We start from the raw sequence: 16,079 nt of genomic DNA on the forward strand, positions 1-16,079 counted from the left end.
GCAGGGGCAGCGCTAGAGAGGATCCTGCCCCTAGCTGCAGGGTCAGGGAGAAGGGCCATAAACAAGTTACAAAGCACCTTGTGTCCATGTGTGGTTTTATATTGGGGGCACAGGAAATGGCAAGGAGGCAAGAAGCCTGGTGGGACCCTCCAACCCCCATCCTGTTGGATTCCATGGGTGGGGTGATGGAGAGCAAGGGGCCAGGGCACAGCCGTTCTTGGCCTGCGGACAGAACCCCACCCTTCCAAGCAGGATCTGGCAGAGGAAGGGAAGAGGCGGGGCTCTCTTGGGAAGTCTTGTTCTGTAGAGCGGGGCACACAGGAGGGGTAAGGTGCTCCCGAGTGGGGCCCTGGGGTCCCCTGGGCTCCTCGTACCACCGTATTCACATGGCTCGGAGAGCTTATTCTGTTGCCCTTCAACCTGGAACTGTGCCCTGCATTGCTGAGTTGCAATGCCATGCATCTTCTTGGTCAGCTCCAGCGCAAAACCAAGGGTCGTGGGAGGAGCAAAGATGAGGCGGTCGCTCACGGTCCCTCCCTGTGGCAACAGATCCTCCTGCAGTGCAGGGGACAGTTCCACGGATGTGTGAGGGAACGCAGGTGTGCTCCATGGGATGGCGGACATCCTGAGTGTTTATGTGTGAGGGAGCCGCTGAGGGCAGGTCCGCGCCTGCACACGGACGTGTGTGTGTGTGTGTGTGTGTGTGTGAGTGTGTGTGTGAAGGGGCAATGGGGAATGGCCCTATGCCCTCGACCATGTGTATGCATTGTGTGCCTCCCCTCAGTAAACAATCTGTAGTGCATGTGTGTGTGTCTGTGTCTCTCTGGGGCCTCCTTTGTACAAGGGCTGGACAGCTATGGTGTGTGTTTTGGGTGTATGTTTCCATGCGCAGTTCTGTGTCCAGTGTTTGGGCTGAGGGTACATGAGTCCGTGACAGAGATAGGATGTGTGCTGGGAATGAGTGTGGGTTTGCATGGGCTTTTGTGTGCGTGCGTGCACGTGTGGGTGTGCTTGAGCGGTTGAGTGTGCATTTCTATGTCAGGGAGGTCGTGTGTTTTCCTCGCATGTGTCTGCATCCTCAGGGAGTGTGCGTTGGAGTATGTGTTTTAGACAGGTGAGAATGTCTGTGTGTCCAATTCTGTGGATGTTTATGGATTGCAGGGCACCAGGGGCAGACTTCTTTTTTGAGCAGGGTCAACTGTGTACGCCTATGCCGGAGACCTTGGAGGTGTTGTCGTGTGTGCGTGTGCTTGCAAGCATAGCTGTGTGTGGGGGAGGGCAGGGATGCATGCCTGCGTGTGCTCCGTGTGTGTGTTTTGTGTATGAGCGTAGAGCTCGTTGTGATTGTATAATTGTGTCAGTGTGTGTGTGTGTGTGTGTGTGTGTATGAGAGATTGAGAGAGTGGCTACGTGTGTGTTCTTTATGACACAGATGATGGGTTTTGTTTACATGCTTCTGTACCCTTAGGGCTATGAGCGTTTGTGCATGCGCCGATGTGTCACGTTATTATGCCTGTGGGCTCGAGGCCATAGAGGTGGTGGGGAATGCATGTTAGTGTTTTTGGGCACACACGTGTATGATTTTTATGGTGAGCCCAAATGCGTATGCCTGTGCCAGAGACCTTGTGGCAACTGGGTGTGTCCCGAGTGTTTTTGCAAGCGCCTATGTGTCTCCATGCAAGGGATGGTGTGCAGGCCTCAGATCCATATGCACGAGTGTGTATGTAGTGTGTACAGTGGGTTCGCAAACCGCTCGCCTGTCTGCGTGTGTGTGTGTGTGTGTGTGTGTGTGTGTGTGTGCAGGCTTGTATACACGTGCGTTCTTTGAGGATGCAGAACAAGGGATTTGCTTACATTCTGCCCTTTCCTCAAGGGTAAGTTTGTGTGAGTGTGCATGCTCCGATGTGCTGGGGTCAGTTGTGTATGCCTGTCTGCCAGAGGCTTTGGATGTGGTCTCTTGTGTGTGTGTGACTACGAGTGTCCCAGGTCACACCTGGGAATGTCCTTTTGAGTTGGGACCAAATGTCTATGCCTGTGCCAGAGACGTTCTGTGAGAGCTCTATGGTGTGTGTGTGTGTGTGTGTGTGTGTGCTTACGAGCACCTCTGTGCCTGCATGCATGTCTGGTGTACATGCCAGAGTTGCAGAGATACATGTGTGTATTTAGTGTGTTCGGTGTTTTTGCGTGAGCACGTGTGTATGTGTGTGTCTGTGTGTTTGAAAGGAGCCCGATGGGGTGTGTTTGTATTTTCACTCCGTGTGTGTGTGTGTGTGTGTGTGTGCGCGCGTATGTGTGCAGCCGTGTGTGTGTCTGTGTGTACATGTGCCATCTCCTTTCTTTTGTTTCAGGGGCCAGGTGTGGGAATGCAGAGCCCCCTTCTGAGTGCCTGAGTGCCCGTGTGTTCGTGTGTGTGTGTCTGCATATCTGTCCCACCCAGGGAGGTTCACGCTGCTGAGATGTATATGAGGAAGCATCGCCCTTGACCAGAAGCCGTGAAAACTTCCCACGGAGCCTGGTGCCGGGGTGAAAGACAAGGTCGACTGAGGCCCCCGAGGAAAACCACTGAAATGTAGAAGACCGATGTCACCCGTGTTCCTGTATGTTCCTGTGTGGAGGCTCACGAATGAGCTCCTTCTCAGAAAGGAGCAGGTGGTGTGCCTGAGCTCCTGGTGTAAGGTTGGTGCTTACGATGCTGCTTTGGAATCCCCATTCCGAGGAAGGGATGGGCCCTCATGCTTGCCCAGAGGTCTAGGACACATAAGCTCTGGGACGGCATCCCAGCGGGGGGAGGTCCTTCCCGTGCCGATGGTGGTGCTGGGCAGCGGGAGTTGATGAACAAAAGGCCAGCTATCAGGTCTCATGTCTTCCCTGGGGTAAAGACAGAGTGCAAGGCTAGGGAAGGATGAGCCAGCGCCAAACATGGCCAGTGTCTGGGTTTGGGGGATGGCGATGCCAGTCCTCCAGAGGGCTCCCTGGGGATGTCCTCAAGCACATCCACTGCACACAGCAGGGCTGGGCCTGTAGTTCATTGTCCCTTGGACCCCAGTGCCCGTGCTCGCTACCAGTCTGGCAAGGGGCCTGCCTCTTGCTGACGTGGTCATCCTCTCCGGCACAGAAACAATGCTGTGGAGGGAGTGGAGGCCAGGCCTGTGCCGTCACGTCTCTGATGTCGCATCCCTGCCTGGCCCATATCAGCGTAGCTGGGGCTGCATAATGACCTTTGGCCCTGGTGAGTCTCTGCTTTGCCACAGATGCGGGGCCGTTGGCCCGACTTGGATTTGTATGAATTTCTATCGCGGAGACAATCTGCCTGGGCCCTGGGCCCCGTGTTCTTCAACGTGGAGTGAGATGAGGCCGGGGCTGTCTCAGTAGTCTTCGAGGAGTCCTTGGCTGCCTGCGCCGTAAGCCATGTGTTGACGCATCCTTGGGAACAGAGGAACAGCCCCGCTCTTACAGCCGGCCAGCGAGGGGGAGGGATCTCCGGGGCCACGCCTAGGTCTTCAGGTCACTCATCACTCTCACTCGTCCCACTTTCAAATGCTCTGTGGCTACGGGACGAAAAGGTCAGTCTCTCGCACGGAGCGTAGGCAGGGGAAGCTTTTTAAAAGCTGCCCGTTGTGCTGTCGTCTACATGTCCTAGATGGCTGTGAAGACTCCTTATTGACCGGGGCCGCCTCGCGCCCACGATTGCTAGACCCGGTTCCTGTGTAAGCCCCTGTCTGTTTCCACCCTCTCCTCCGCCGCCGTGACTTCCTCTGTGGCTGTCTGACCGGTGTTTTCAGGGAACACGATTGCTGACCTCTTTGACACCACTGGATGGAGCTCTGCTCAGCGGACCGTTGGCTTCCGCAATCGGGTGTGTGTTGGGGGGGTCCCTTCTGCATAGGCGGTATGACTTTCGGGCCAGTACGCCTTGCACCCTCTGTACGACCAAAGCCTCCCTCTGTGCCTCCGGCCTTCCTCGCTCCGTCGCTGTGTTTCCATCCCCACACCTGCACACTCGTGTCTGTCCTGAACTCTGCCCGTCAATCCCATCGCCCCCCTCGCTCCCCAGCTCTTCTTCTCCCCCTGGGCTATGGTGCTCTCCTCCCAGGCTCCCTGGCTTCCCCCTCTCTCTGTCACCACCGCAGCCTCCCCCATCTGCAAGGCTGTGCTGTTTCGAGGGCACTTCTGCCTCTGGACCCTCAGGACCCTCCTCTAGGTCAGTTTGGATTGCACCAGTCACACCAACGCCGGGACCTTTTCAGGGACAGTCTCAGATAATTTGCCTGCTCGCCACAGGCGGCCATGCCTTTTTCTCACTGCAGGCGTCCCTCTCTGCACTGAGAGCTAACGTGGGCAACGGAGACACTTGGGCCCACCATGCAGCCTGCCCTTCATCTCAAGGAAGCTCCTCCTGCTTCTTTCGGCTCCAAAACCCCCAGGACACACCCACCCATCCTTGGTATGTGAGGCCCTCCCATGAGGCAAGGGCAAGGCTGGCAGCCTTGCCATGCCCCGCGGGGACTTCCTCACACCTCCGGTGGCCGGCGTCCTATGTGGCCCATGATCCCCCCCTGGCGTGCACCTGCATGAGGGGTGGTTCGGACACGAAGGACGTGCTGAGAAAGGACACATGTGCTGTCAATGCGCACCTGGTGGGTGCGCCATGCCCTCCCCGGCTGGTACTCCACTCAGCGATGGACCCAGACAAAGGGAGCACTCGGAGCAAAGTTGCAAGGAAGACCCCGAGTGCCCTTGGATGAAGGTCTGGCGGCGACGGATGAGAACGCAAAGAGGAAAAGAGACACAGACGGGAAAGGGAAAGAGGTCGGGCAGAGGAAAGTCCAGCGGGAAAGGGTTTTCGAAGCGGCAGGCTCCCAGAAAGATGCAGTTGGTCCTCGGACTTAAAGTCTGGCCCGTTAGCATGCCTCCCAGTGCCAGTGGGGGATCTGGCTGGGGCCGGCTTAGAAGCTCTGTGTGCACCCTGGTGGCCAGGGACTGTGGCTCTTGGGGCCAGGGTCCTCCTGGCCCTCTTGATCCCAGCGTCCTGGGATCGAGTCCCACATCGGGCTCCTTGCTCAGCAGGGAGCCTGCTTCTCCCTCTGCCTCTGCCTGCCTCTCTGCCTGCCTGTGCTCTCTCCCCACCTCTCTCTCTGATAAATAAATAAAATCTTAAAAAAAAAATTGCAGAGAAAAAAAAAAATTAAGGGCCAGGATATTGTGTGCAGATTCCTTATCTGAAGGAAAGCTGGGTGGAACAGGGTGGTGCTGGGGTGTGGAGGGGGGTGGTCCCTGCACGCAGCAGCTTGGTGGTAGGCTCCTGGCTCCCTCCACCGCTGGATTGTTCCAGGGCAAAAGCCCGACAACAGTGAAGCGGCACCTTTGGAGCACCAGCCGATGCCCCCAGGGCTTTCCCCGGGTTCCGCTAAGAAGCAGCGTGGGAGGCTTTCGGGCTGCGGGCAGACACTGGATTCAGCCGCTGGATTTCAAATGCTAGCGAGAGGCGAGGGGTCCCAGAGGGACGGATGTGAAAGGGACGAGCGGGACTGTGACACGAGGGCACCGTCGGGAAGGCCTACGAGGTGTCTGTGTAGAAACGTTAGGGGTTGGGAGGCACGGAGGGCACCGCGGGGGAGCGTCGCGGGCGGCCTTCCTGGCTAGCTCTGGCGCCTGCAAGGGCCCAGTAGGGTGGTGGCCACGCCCACGGCCCTATCCCGGGCGAGACCCCGGAGCACCCCCATCCTCTTGGGGCTCCGAGTCTCTATCGCTCCCAGGACGCATGTGTGACTCCTCCCGGCACGCCACGCCGCGCGCCGCTTGGTGGCGTCAGCCACCGCCCCGGGTCCCTGTGCGCATGCGTGCCCCAGGCCCGCGCACTCAGACAGGCGGCTGCTGCCCACCGCCGACGCCGGGCGCGGACCTGAGCCTGCGGTTCCCGCCTCTATCGCCTGCCCTCCGCAGCTGCCTGGGTTGAGGGGCAGGGCCACATGGAGAGGGAGTCTGGGTCCGGGGAAGGCGGAGCTGCCCCAGAATCCGGGACCAACTTGGTACCACACGGGGGCGGTGAGGAGTTGGCTGCCCTCAGGGAGACCGGCTGCTGCGGGCTCGCGGGGGCGCTTCTGGCCCTGGAGGCTGCCGGTTTGGTGGCAGCGGCTGTGCGGGAAGCTGAGGCCCCGCGTGGCCCAGAGGAGGCCGACGCGGGGCAGGTGTTGGTGCTTGTGGTGCTGGATATCGTGGGGGAGGTGGAGGTGGTGGCGGTGGAAGACGAGGAGGTGCTGGCCGTGGAAGACGAGGAGGGGGTGGAGGTGGAATGCGAGGAGGTGGAGGTGGAATGCGAGGAGGTGCTGGCGGTGGAAGACGTGGAGGTGCTGGCAGTTGAAGACGAGCAGGTGCTGGCCGTGGAAGACGAGGAGGTGCTGGATGTGGAATGCGAGGAGCTGGTGGTGGTGGAAGACGAGGAGGTGCTGGCGGTGGAAGACGAGGAGGTGGTGGCGGCGGAAGACGAGGAGGTGCTGGCGGCGGAAGACGAGGAGGTGGTGGCGGTGGAAGACGAGGAGGTGGCGCAAGCAGAGCGGGTCGAGAAGCCGAAGGAGCTGTCGCAGGCAGAGCCGGTGCCGCGGCCCGACACAGCCGGGGCCGCCCTTGCCGCGCTGCAGGTGGTTCAGGAAGCGCTCCGCTCTGTGGATGTCCAAGCCACCAGGGCCTACCTGCGGCTCAAGCGCAGGATGAATCAGAAGCGGAGTGGTCACCTGGCTCGAAGGAGGGCCATCATCCAGGGCATCCCTGGCTTCTGGGCACGCGCCGTATCCTTCCTTCATCGCGCCCGCTCGGTTTTGGCCCCTGGGGAGGACAGTGGGAGCAGGGCAGCAGGGAGCAGAGCCTGAGCCTGAGCCAGGGGCTAGAGAAGTGCGAAGCTGGGCCGGGCTCCCCCAACCATGGCACCCACCCCTCCAGCAATGGGCACCTGCCAGCAGTAGGCTGCTGGGCCAGCAGGGAGCGCAAAGCCCTGAGCCCTGGGTCTACCCTTCTACTGCACTGCCTAGGGGGCCGGGGTCCAGCAGTGGGTGGTCCGGGAGGAGGTGGGTGCGGGTGTGCGCGTTGGCGGGAAAGCCAGAGCCTGAGACCTGTGGAGTCCTCTGTGAGTGGAAGCTCCGCGCCAGTGCTTTGGGGCTGCAGCACCCCCACACGCCTCTGCGGTCCCGGAACCCGTGTCAACACTCTGGACCCCTAGTGAAGCCCAGCCCACTTGGCTCAGAGCACATGTTGGAAGGAAAGGATTTGGGGTAAATGGGGCAGATGGAGAGGCTGCCCGCCTCGTTCCGTGTCCTTCAAACCGTGTATCGTTGCCGAGTTCCCGGAGACCTCCGGTTCTGTGGTGCGCTTGCACTCATTGAGAGTCAGTCAGCAGGCTGCCTGATTTCAGCGGGCCCCGGGACCCTGGACACGGTGCCCCGGGTGCTACCAACTCTGTCTCCACAGGCCCTCCTGAAGCCGGCCGAGGCCCCTGGCCCAGGTGTTCCCAGACACGTTTCCTCCCTCCCTGCCTCTCCCTCTCCATGTCCCCCACCCGCGCTCGCTCGCTCGCTCGCTCTCTCTCTGTCTCTCTCTCTCAACCCTCCCAGCCCTCCGTCTATGTCTGTCGTCAGGGTTTGGGTGTCTCTGTCTCTCTGCCTCCTTCCTCCCGCCGTACCCCTTTCCTCCCTTTGTGGCTGACTCTGCCAGGCCCTTGCTCGAGACCCTGGGTGTGCAGCCATGCTGCAAGCGAGCGGAGCAGCCCCCTTGTGGGCACAGAAGGTCCCTCAAGGGCCCAGGGCCTCGGGTGAGCACACAAGCAAACGGGGCCGTGAGGGGGACCGAGACCATCCAAACATCCAGAGTGGTGACTGACTGCCTCCTGGCCCAGCCGAGCACGGGCACAGGCCAGAGAGGACGTAGGCAGGGAGAGCGGACGGGCTCTTGACCTTGCCCTCCTGGGCCCCGGGAGCCTCAGCCCTGTTGATCCTCCAAGCCCTGCGATGCCCCAGGGCAGAGCATGGGTGACGAAAGGGCAAGCGCTGGGGAGGTTGGGACGGGGAAGTGCCTGCTGTTTCTGCACAGGCCGCCTTCCGTCCCTGGCTCTCAGTTGGGAAGGGCCGGGGCGTTCCTGGTTCTCTTCCCGGCGCCCTTGACGTCGAGGCTCCTTGACCCAAGGCAGATCCTGAATCACCCCCAGTTATCAGCTGTGATAGGTGACCAGGACACAGACATGCTCAGCTACATGACCAATTTAGAGGTTAGCCCTGGAGCCTGAGGCCAGCGGTGGTGCCTTGGGAGTGGGGGTTGAGCTGGAGTGGGTGCGTTTGAGTTGCTGAGAGTTGCGGTCAGTCAGTCACGCAGAACACCTAGGGTCAACGACCCCTCCCCCTCCCCCTTCTCTTGCTTTCCTGCGGCAGGTGGAGGAACTGGGTCGTCCCAAGTACCGCTGCAGGTTGATGTTTTACTTTGGGAGCAACCCCTACTTCCAGAACGACGTGATCGTTAAGGAGTATCACCTTAGCATCGGCGGTAGGTGTGGGCTTGAGGTGCAGAGGAGCTGGCGGAGGGCTTCCCGGCATGAGGGCCCGGGGGTGGAAAGGGAAGAGTGTGGGGTCCTCGGGCAGTGCAGGGATTTGGCACAGGAAGGGGGACAGGTCGTCGGTTGAGAGCGAGAGCTGGCGTGGGTCCTAGGCCTCGGAGAGCCTCCCTTAAGTTTCCTCGTCCCGCAGGATATCGGGAGACTCGTTGCACTCCAGTCCAGTGGTTCTGGGATTATGAACGTGGTGCTGCCAGCCGCAGGCGAGACCCCAGCGGCCTGAACTTCTTCAACTGGTTGTGTGACCCCAGCTGCCCAGGGTCCAACAGGATCGCCGGGGTGAGGCCCCTGCGCCTTCGTCAGCAGCGCAGATGCTGGAGTCCCGACTGCTGGGCAACGGGGTCGGGGGCCCCGTGCTCAGCTCACCTTTTGTCCCCTACCAGATCATCATCGAGGACCTGTGGCCCAATCCGTTGCAGTACTACCCGAGGCTGGAAGGCGGCGCCTGGGAATGAGCTGAGAGGACGACCTGTCGGTGAGGAGCCAGGAGGGCTGGGTCCAGAGCCCTGTGGGCAGGGGTGCCAGGGGACAGTCAATTTAGTGGCGGGGAAACTGAGGCTCAGAGGAGCTTGGACCCATGGAGCAGGGGGCAGGGTGGGAAGTGAGCCTGCGGGAACTCAGAGCGCACACACAGGGCCGAGGATGGGTCTAGTCCGGCAGGTTCATGCCTGCCATGCTGTCCTTCGGAAAACCCCTGGCCAATCCGGACAAGCAAGGCTCCCCCAGCCCATTTTCCTGAAGTGTCTCCCATGGCTGTCGGCCTCTCTCTCGGTCCTCCTGCCGCTCGTTCGGTTGGCGATGGCCTGCCTGTCTTTGGGAGTCGGGCTCCTTGTCCCAGCCCACTCTTGGACCACGACTCCCTGACGGCCGTCCACATGCCTGAGCACCGCGTGTCCTCCCACATCGTTCACATGTCCTTGGGAATGGTCCCAGGCCATCCCAAGCAGGGTCACGGTGCCCTGGCTGTGGAGGAACTGGGATCCCACGAGTACAAGGCATGCTCACAACATCACGTTCACTATCCCTGGCATCATACATTTTCACAAATAGCTAAGACTTTTTGTGTATTTTCATGTTTCTCTGTGTGTGTGTGTGTGTGTGTGTGTGTGTGTGTGTTTGTCTGTGTGTGTGTGTGTGTGTCAAGGCATGGCAGCCGTGTGGAAGTGGACATCACAGAGCATCCGCGTTGCACCACCAAGAAGAATCTGATGAGGCCTCCACCGTTGAGAGACCTGCATGGGCTCTTCTCCGTGGTGCTCAGCCTGCACGGGACAGCAAAAGGGACAAGGAGCAGCAGGGGCAGCGCTAGAGAGGATCCTGCCCCTAGCTGCAGGGTCAGGGAGAAGGGCCATAAACAAGTTACAAAGCACCTTGTGTCCATGTGTGGTTTTATATTGGGGGCACAGGAAATGGCAAGGAGGCAAGAAGCCTGGTGGGACCCTCCAACCCCCATCCTGTTGGATTCCATGGGTGGGGTGATGGAGAGCAAGGGGCCAGGGCACAGCCGTTCTTGGCCTGCGGACAGAACCCCACCCTTCCAAGCAGGATCTGGCAGAGGAAGGGAAGAGGCGGGGCTCTCTTGGGAAGTCTTGTTCTGTAGAGCGGGGCACACAGGAGGGGTAAGGTGCTCCCGAGTGGGGCCCTGGGGTCCCCTGGGCTCCTCGTACCACCGTATTCACATGGCTCGGAGAGCTTATTCTGTTGCCCTTCAACCTGGAACTGTGCCCTGCATTGCTGAGTTGCAATGCCATGCATCTTCTTGGTCAGCTCCAGCGCAAAACCAAGGGTCGTGGGAGGAGCAAAGATGAGGCGGTCGCTCACGGTCCCTCCCTGTGGCAACAGATCCTCCTGCAGTGCAGGGGACAGTTCCACGGATGTGTGAGGGAACGCAGGTGTGCTCCATGGGATGGCGGACATCCTGAGTGTTTATGTGTGAGGGAGCCGCTGAGGGCAGGTCCGCGCCTGCACACGGACGTGTGTGTGTGTGTGTGTGTGTGTGTGAGTGTGTGTGTGAAGGGGCAATGGGGAATGGCCCTATGCCCTCGACCATGTGTATGCATTGTGTGCCTCCCCTCAGTAAACAATCTGTAGTGCATGTGTGTGTGTCTGTGTCTCTCTGGGGCCTCCTTTGTACAAGGGCTGGACAGCTATGGTGTGTGTTTTGGGTGTATGTTTCCATGCGCAGTTCTGTGTCCAGTGTTTGGGCTGAGGGTACATGAGTCCGTGACAGAGATAGGATGTGTGCTGGGAATGAGTGTGGGTTTGCATGGGCTTTTGTGTGCGTGCGTGCACGTGTGGGTGTGCTTGAGCGGTTGAGTGTGCATTTCTATGTCAGGGAGGTCGTGTGTTTTCCTCGCATGTGTCTGCATCCTCAGGGAGTGTGCGTTGGAGTATGTGTTTTAGACAGGTGAGAATGTCTGTGTGTCCAATTCTGTGGATGTTTATGGATTGCAGGGCACCAGGGGCAGACTTCTTTTTTGAGCAGGGTCAACTGTGTACGCCTATGCCGGAGACCTTGGATGTGTTGTCGTGTGTGCGTGTGCTTGCAAGCATAGCTGTGTGTGGGGGAGGGCAGGGATGCATGCCTGCGTGTGCTCTGTGTGTGTGTTTTGTGTATGAGCGTAGAGCTCGTTGTGATTGTATAATTGTGTCAGTGTGTGTGTGTGTGTGTGTGTGTGTGTATGAGAGATTGAGAGAGTGGCTACGTGTGTGTTCTTTATGACACAGATGATGGGTTTTGTTTACATGCTTCTGTACCCTTAGGGCTATGAGCGTTTGTGCATGCGCCGATGTGTCACGTTATTATGCCTGTGGGCTCGAGGCCATAGAGGTGGTGGGGAATGCATGTTAGTGTTTTTGGGCACACACGTGTATGATTTTTATGGTGAGGCCAAATGCGTATGCCTGTGCCAGAGACCTTGTGGCAACTGGGTGTGTCCCGAGTGTTTTTGCAAGCGCCTATGTGTCTCCATGCAAGGGATGGTGTGCAGGCCTCAGATCCATATGCACGAGTGTGTATGTAGTGTGTACAGTGGGTTCGCAAACCGCTCGCCTGATGCGTGTGTGTGTGTGTGTGTGTGTGTGTGTGCAGGCTTGTATACACGTGCGTTCTTTGAGGATGCAGAACAAGGGATTTGCTTACATTCTGCCCTTTCCTCAAGGGTAAGTTTGTGTGAGTGTGCATGCTCCGATGTGCTGGGGTCAGTTGTGTATGCCTGTCTGTCAGAGGCTTTGGATGTGGTCTCTTGTGTGTGTGTGACTACGAGTGTCCCAGGTCACACCTGGGAACGTCCTTTTGAGTTGGGAACAAATGTCTATGCCTGTGCCAGAGACGTTCTGTGAGAGCTCTATGGTGTGTGTGTGTGTGTGTGTGTGTGTGCTTACGAGCACCTCTGTGCCTGCATGCATGTCTGGTGTACATGCCAGAGTTGCAGAGATACATGTGTGTATTTAGTGTGTTCGGTGTTTTTGCGTGAGCACGTGTGTATGTGTGTGTCTGTGTGTTTGAAAGGAGCCCGATGGGGTGTGTTTGTATTTTCACTCCGTGTGTGTGTGTGTGTGTGTGTGTGCGCGCGTATGTGTGCAGCCGTGTGTGTGTCTGTGTGTACATGTGCCATCTCCTTTCTTTTGTTTCAGGGGCCAGGTGTGGGAATGCAGAGCCCCCTTCTGAGTGCCTGAGTGCCCGTGTGTTCGTGTGTGTGTGTCTGCATATCTGTCCCACCCAGGGAGGTTCACGCTGCTGAGATGTATATGAGGAAGCATCGCCCTTGACCAGAAGCCGTGAAAACTTCCCACGGAGCCTGGTGCCGGGGTGAAAGACAAGGTCGACTGAGGCCCCCGAGGAAAACCACTGAAATGTAGAAGACCGATGTCACCCGTGTTCCTGTATGTTCCTGTGTGGAGGCTCACGAATGAGCTCCTTCTCAGAAAGGAGCAGGTGGTGTGCCTGAGCTCCTGGTGTAAGGTTGGTGCTTACGATGCTGCTTTGGAATCCCCATTCCGAGGAAGGGATGGGCCCTCATGCTTGCCCAGAGGTCTAGGACACATAAGCTCTGGGACGGCATCCCAGCGGGGGGAGGTCCTTCCCGTGCCGATGGTGGTGCTGGGCAGCGGGAGTTGATGAACAAAAGGCCAGCTATCAGGTCTCATGTCTTCCCTGGGGTAAAGACAGAGTGCAAGGCTAGGGAAGGATGAGCCAGCGCCAAACATGGCCAGTGTCTGGGTTTGGGGGATGGCGATGCCAGTCCTCCAGAGGGCTCCCTGGGGATGTCCTCAAGCACATCCACTGCACACAGCAGGGCTGGGCCTGTAGTTCATTGTCCCTTGGACCCCAGTGCCCGTGCTCGCTACCAGTCTGGCAAGGGGCCTGCCTCTTGCTGACGTGGTCATCCTCTCCGGCACAGAAACAATGCTGTGGAGGGAGTGGAGGCCAGGCCTGTGCCGTCACGTCTCTGATGTCGCATCCCTGCCTGGCCCATATCAGCGTAGCTGGGGCTGCATAATGACCTTTGGCCCTGGTGAGTCTCTGCTTTGCCACAGATGCGGGGCCGTTGGCCCGACTTGGATTTGTATGAATTTCTATCGCGGAGACAATCTGCCTGGGCCCTGGGCCCCGTGTTCTTCAACGTGGAGTGAGATGAGGCCGGGGCTGTCTCAGTAGTCTTCGAGGAGTCCTTGGCTGCCTGCGCCGTAAGCCATGTGTTGACGCATCCTTGGGAACAGAGGAACAGCCCCGCTCTTACAGCCGGCCAGCGAGGGGGAGGGATCTCCGGGGCCACGCCTAGGTCTTCAGGTCACTCATCACTCTCACTCGTCCCACTTTCAAATGCTCTGTGGCTACGGGACGAAAAGGTCAGTCTCTCGCACGGAGCGTAGGCAGGGGAAGCTTTTTAAAAGCTGCCCGTTGTGCTGTCGTCTACATGTCCTAGATGGCTGTGAAGACTCCTTATTGACCGGGGCCGCCTCGCGCCCACGATTGCTAGACCCGGTTCCTGTGTAAGCCCCTGTCTGTTTCCACCCTCTCCTCCGCCGCCGTGACTTCCTCTGTGGCTGTCTGACCGGTGTTTTCAGGGAACACGATTGCTGACCTCTTTGACACCACTGGATGGAGCTCTGCTCAGCGGACCGTTGGCTTCCGCAATCGGGTGTGTGTTGGGGGGGTCCCTTCTGCATAGGCGGTATGACTTTCGGGCCAGTACGCCTTGCACCCTCTGTACGACCAAAGCCTCCCTCTGTGCCTCCGGCCTTCCTCGCTCCGTCGCTGTGTTTCCATCCCCACACCTGCACACTCGTGTCTGTCCTGAACTCTGCCCGTCAATCCCATCGCCCCCCTCGCTCCCCAGCTCTTCTTCTCCCCCTGGGCTATGGTGCTCTCCTCCCAGGCTCCCTGGCTTCCCCCTCTCTCTGTCACCACCGCAGCCTCCCCCATCTGCAAGGCTGTGCTGTTTCGAGGGCACTTCTGCCTCTGGACCCTCAGGACCCTCCTCTAGGTCAGTTTGGATTGCACCAGTCACACCAACGCCGGGACCTTTTCAGGGACAGTCTCAGATAATTTGCCTGCTCGCCACAGGCGGCCATGCCTTTTTCTCACTGCAGGCGTCCCTCTCTGCACTGAGAGCTAACGTGGGCAACGGAGACACTTGGGCCCACCATGCAGCCTGCCCTTCATCTCAAGGAAGCTCCTCCTGCTTCTTTCGGCTCCAAAACCCCCAGGACACACCCACCCATCCTTGGTATGTGAGGCCCTCCCATGAGGCAAGGGCAAGGCTGGCAGCCTTGCCATGCCCCGCGGGGACTTCCTCACACCTCCGGTGGCCGGCGTCCTATGTGGCCCATGATCCCCCCCTGGCGTGCACCTGCATGAGGGGTGGTTCGGACACGAAGGACGTGCTGAGAAAGGACACATGTGCTGTCAATGCGCACCTGGTGGGTGCGCCATGCCCTCCCCGGCTGGTACTCCACTCAGCGATGGACCCAGACAAAGGGAGCACTCGGAGCAAAGTTGCAAGGAAGACCCCGAGTGCCCTTGGATGAAGGTCTGGCGGCGACGGATGAGAACGCAAAGAGGAAAAGAGACACAGACGGGAAAGGGAAAGAGGTCGGGCAGAGGAAAGTCCAGCGGGAAAGGGTTTTCGAAGCGGCAGGCTCCCAGAAAGATGCAGTTGGTCCTCGGACTTAAAGTCTGGCCCGTTAGCATGCCTCCCAGTGCCAGTGGGGGATCTGGCTGGGGCCGGCTTAGAAGCTCTGTGTGCACCCTGGTGGCCAGGGACTGTGGCTCTTGGGGCCAGGGTCCTCCTGGCCCTCTTGATCCCAGCGTCCTGGGATCGAGTCCCACATCGGGCTCCTTGCTCAGCAGGGAGCCTGCTTCTCCCTCTGCCTCTGCCTGCCTCTCTGCCTGCCTGTGCTCTCTCCCCACCTCTCTCTCTGATAAATAAATAAAATCTTAAAAAAAAAATTGCAGAGAAAAAAAAAAATTAAGGGCCAGGATATTGTGTGCAGATTCCTTATCTGAAGGAAAGCTGGGTGGAACAGGGTGGTGCTGGGGTGTGGAGGGGGGTGGTCCCTGCACGCAGCAGCTTGGTGGTAGGCTCCTGGCTCCCTCCACCGCTGGATTGTTCCAGGGCAAAAGCCCGACAACAGTGAAGCGGCACCTTTGGAGCACCAGCCGATGCCCCCAGGGCTTTCCCCGGGTTCCGCTAAGAAGCAGCGTGGGAGGCTTTCGGGCTGCGGGCAGACACTGGATTCAGCCGCTGGATTTCAAATGCTAGCGAGAGGCGAGGGGTCCCAGAGGGACGGATGTGAAAGGGACGAGCGGGACTGTGACACGAGGGCACCGTCGGGAAGGCCTACGAGGTGTCTGTGTAGAAACGTTAGGGGTTGGGAGGCACGGAGGGCACCGCGGGGGAGCGTCGCGGGCGGCCTTCCTGGCTAGCTCTGGCGCCTGCAAGGGCCCAGTAGGGTGGTGGCCACGCCCACGGCCCTATCCCGGGCGAGACCCCGGAGCACCCCCATCCTCTTGGGGCTCCGAGTCTCTATCGCTCCCAGGACGCATGTGTGACTCCTCCCGGCACGCCACGCCGCGCGCCGCTTGGTGGCGTCAGCCACCGCCCCGGGTCCCTGTGCGCATGCGTGCCCCAGGCCCGCGCAATCAGACAGGCGGCTGCTGCCCACCGCCGACGCCGGGCGCGGACCTGAGCCTGCGGTTCCCGCCTCTATCGCCTGCCCTCCGCAGCTGCCTGGGTTGAGGGGCAGGGCCACATGGAGAGGGAGTCTGGGTCCGGGGAAGGCGGAGCTGCCCCAGAATCCGGGACCAACTTGGTACCACACGGGGGCGGTGAGGAGTTGGCTGCCCTCAGGGAGACCGGCTGCTGCGGGCTCGCGGGGGCGCTTCTGGCCCTGGAGGCTGCCGGTTTGGTGGCAGCGGCTGTGCGGGAAGCTGAGGCCCCGCGTGGCCCAGAGGAGGCCGGCGCGGGGCAGGTGTTGGTGC

Source organism: Mustela lutreola, chromosome Y (genome assembly GCF_030435805.1).
Source record: "Mustela lutreola isolate mMusLut2 chromosome Y, mMusLut2.pri, whole genome shotgun sequence".
NCBI lineage: Eukaryota > Metazoa > Chordata > Mammalia > Carnivora > Mustelidae > Mustela > Mustela lutreola.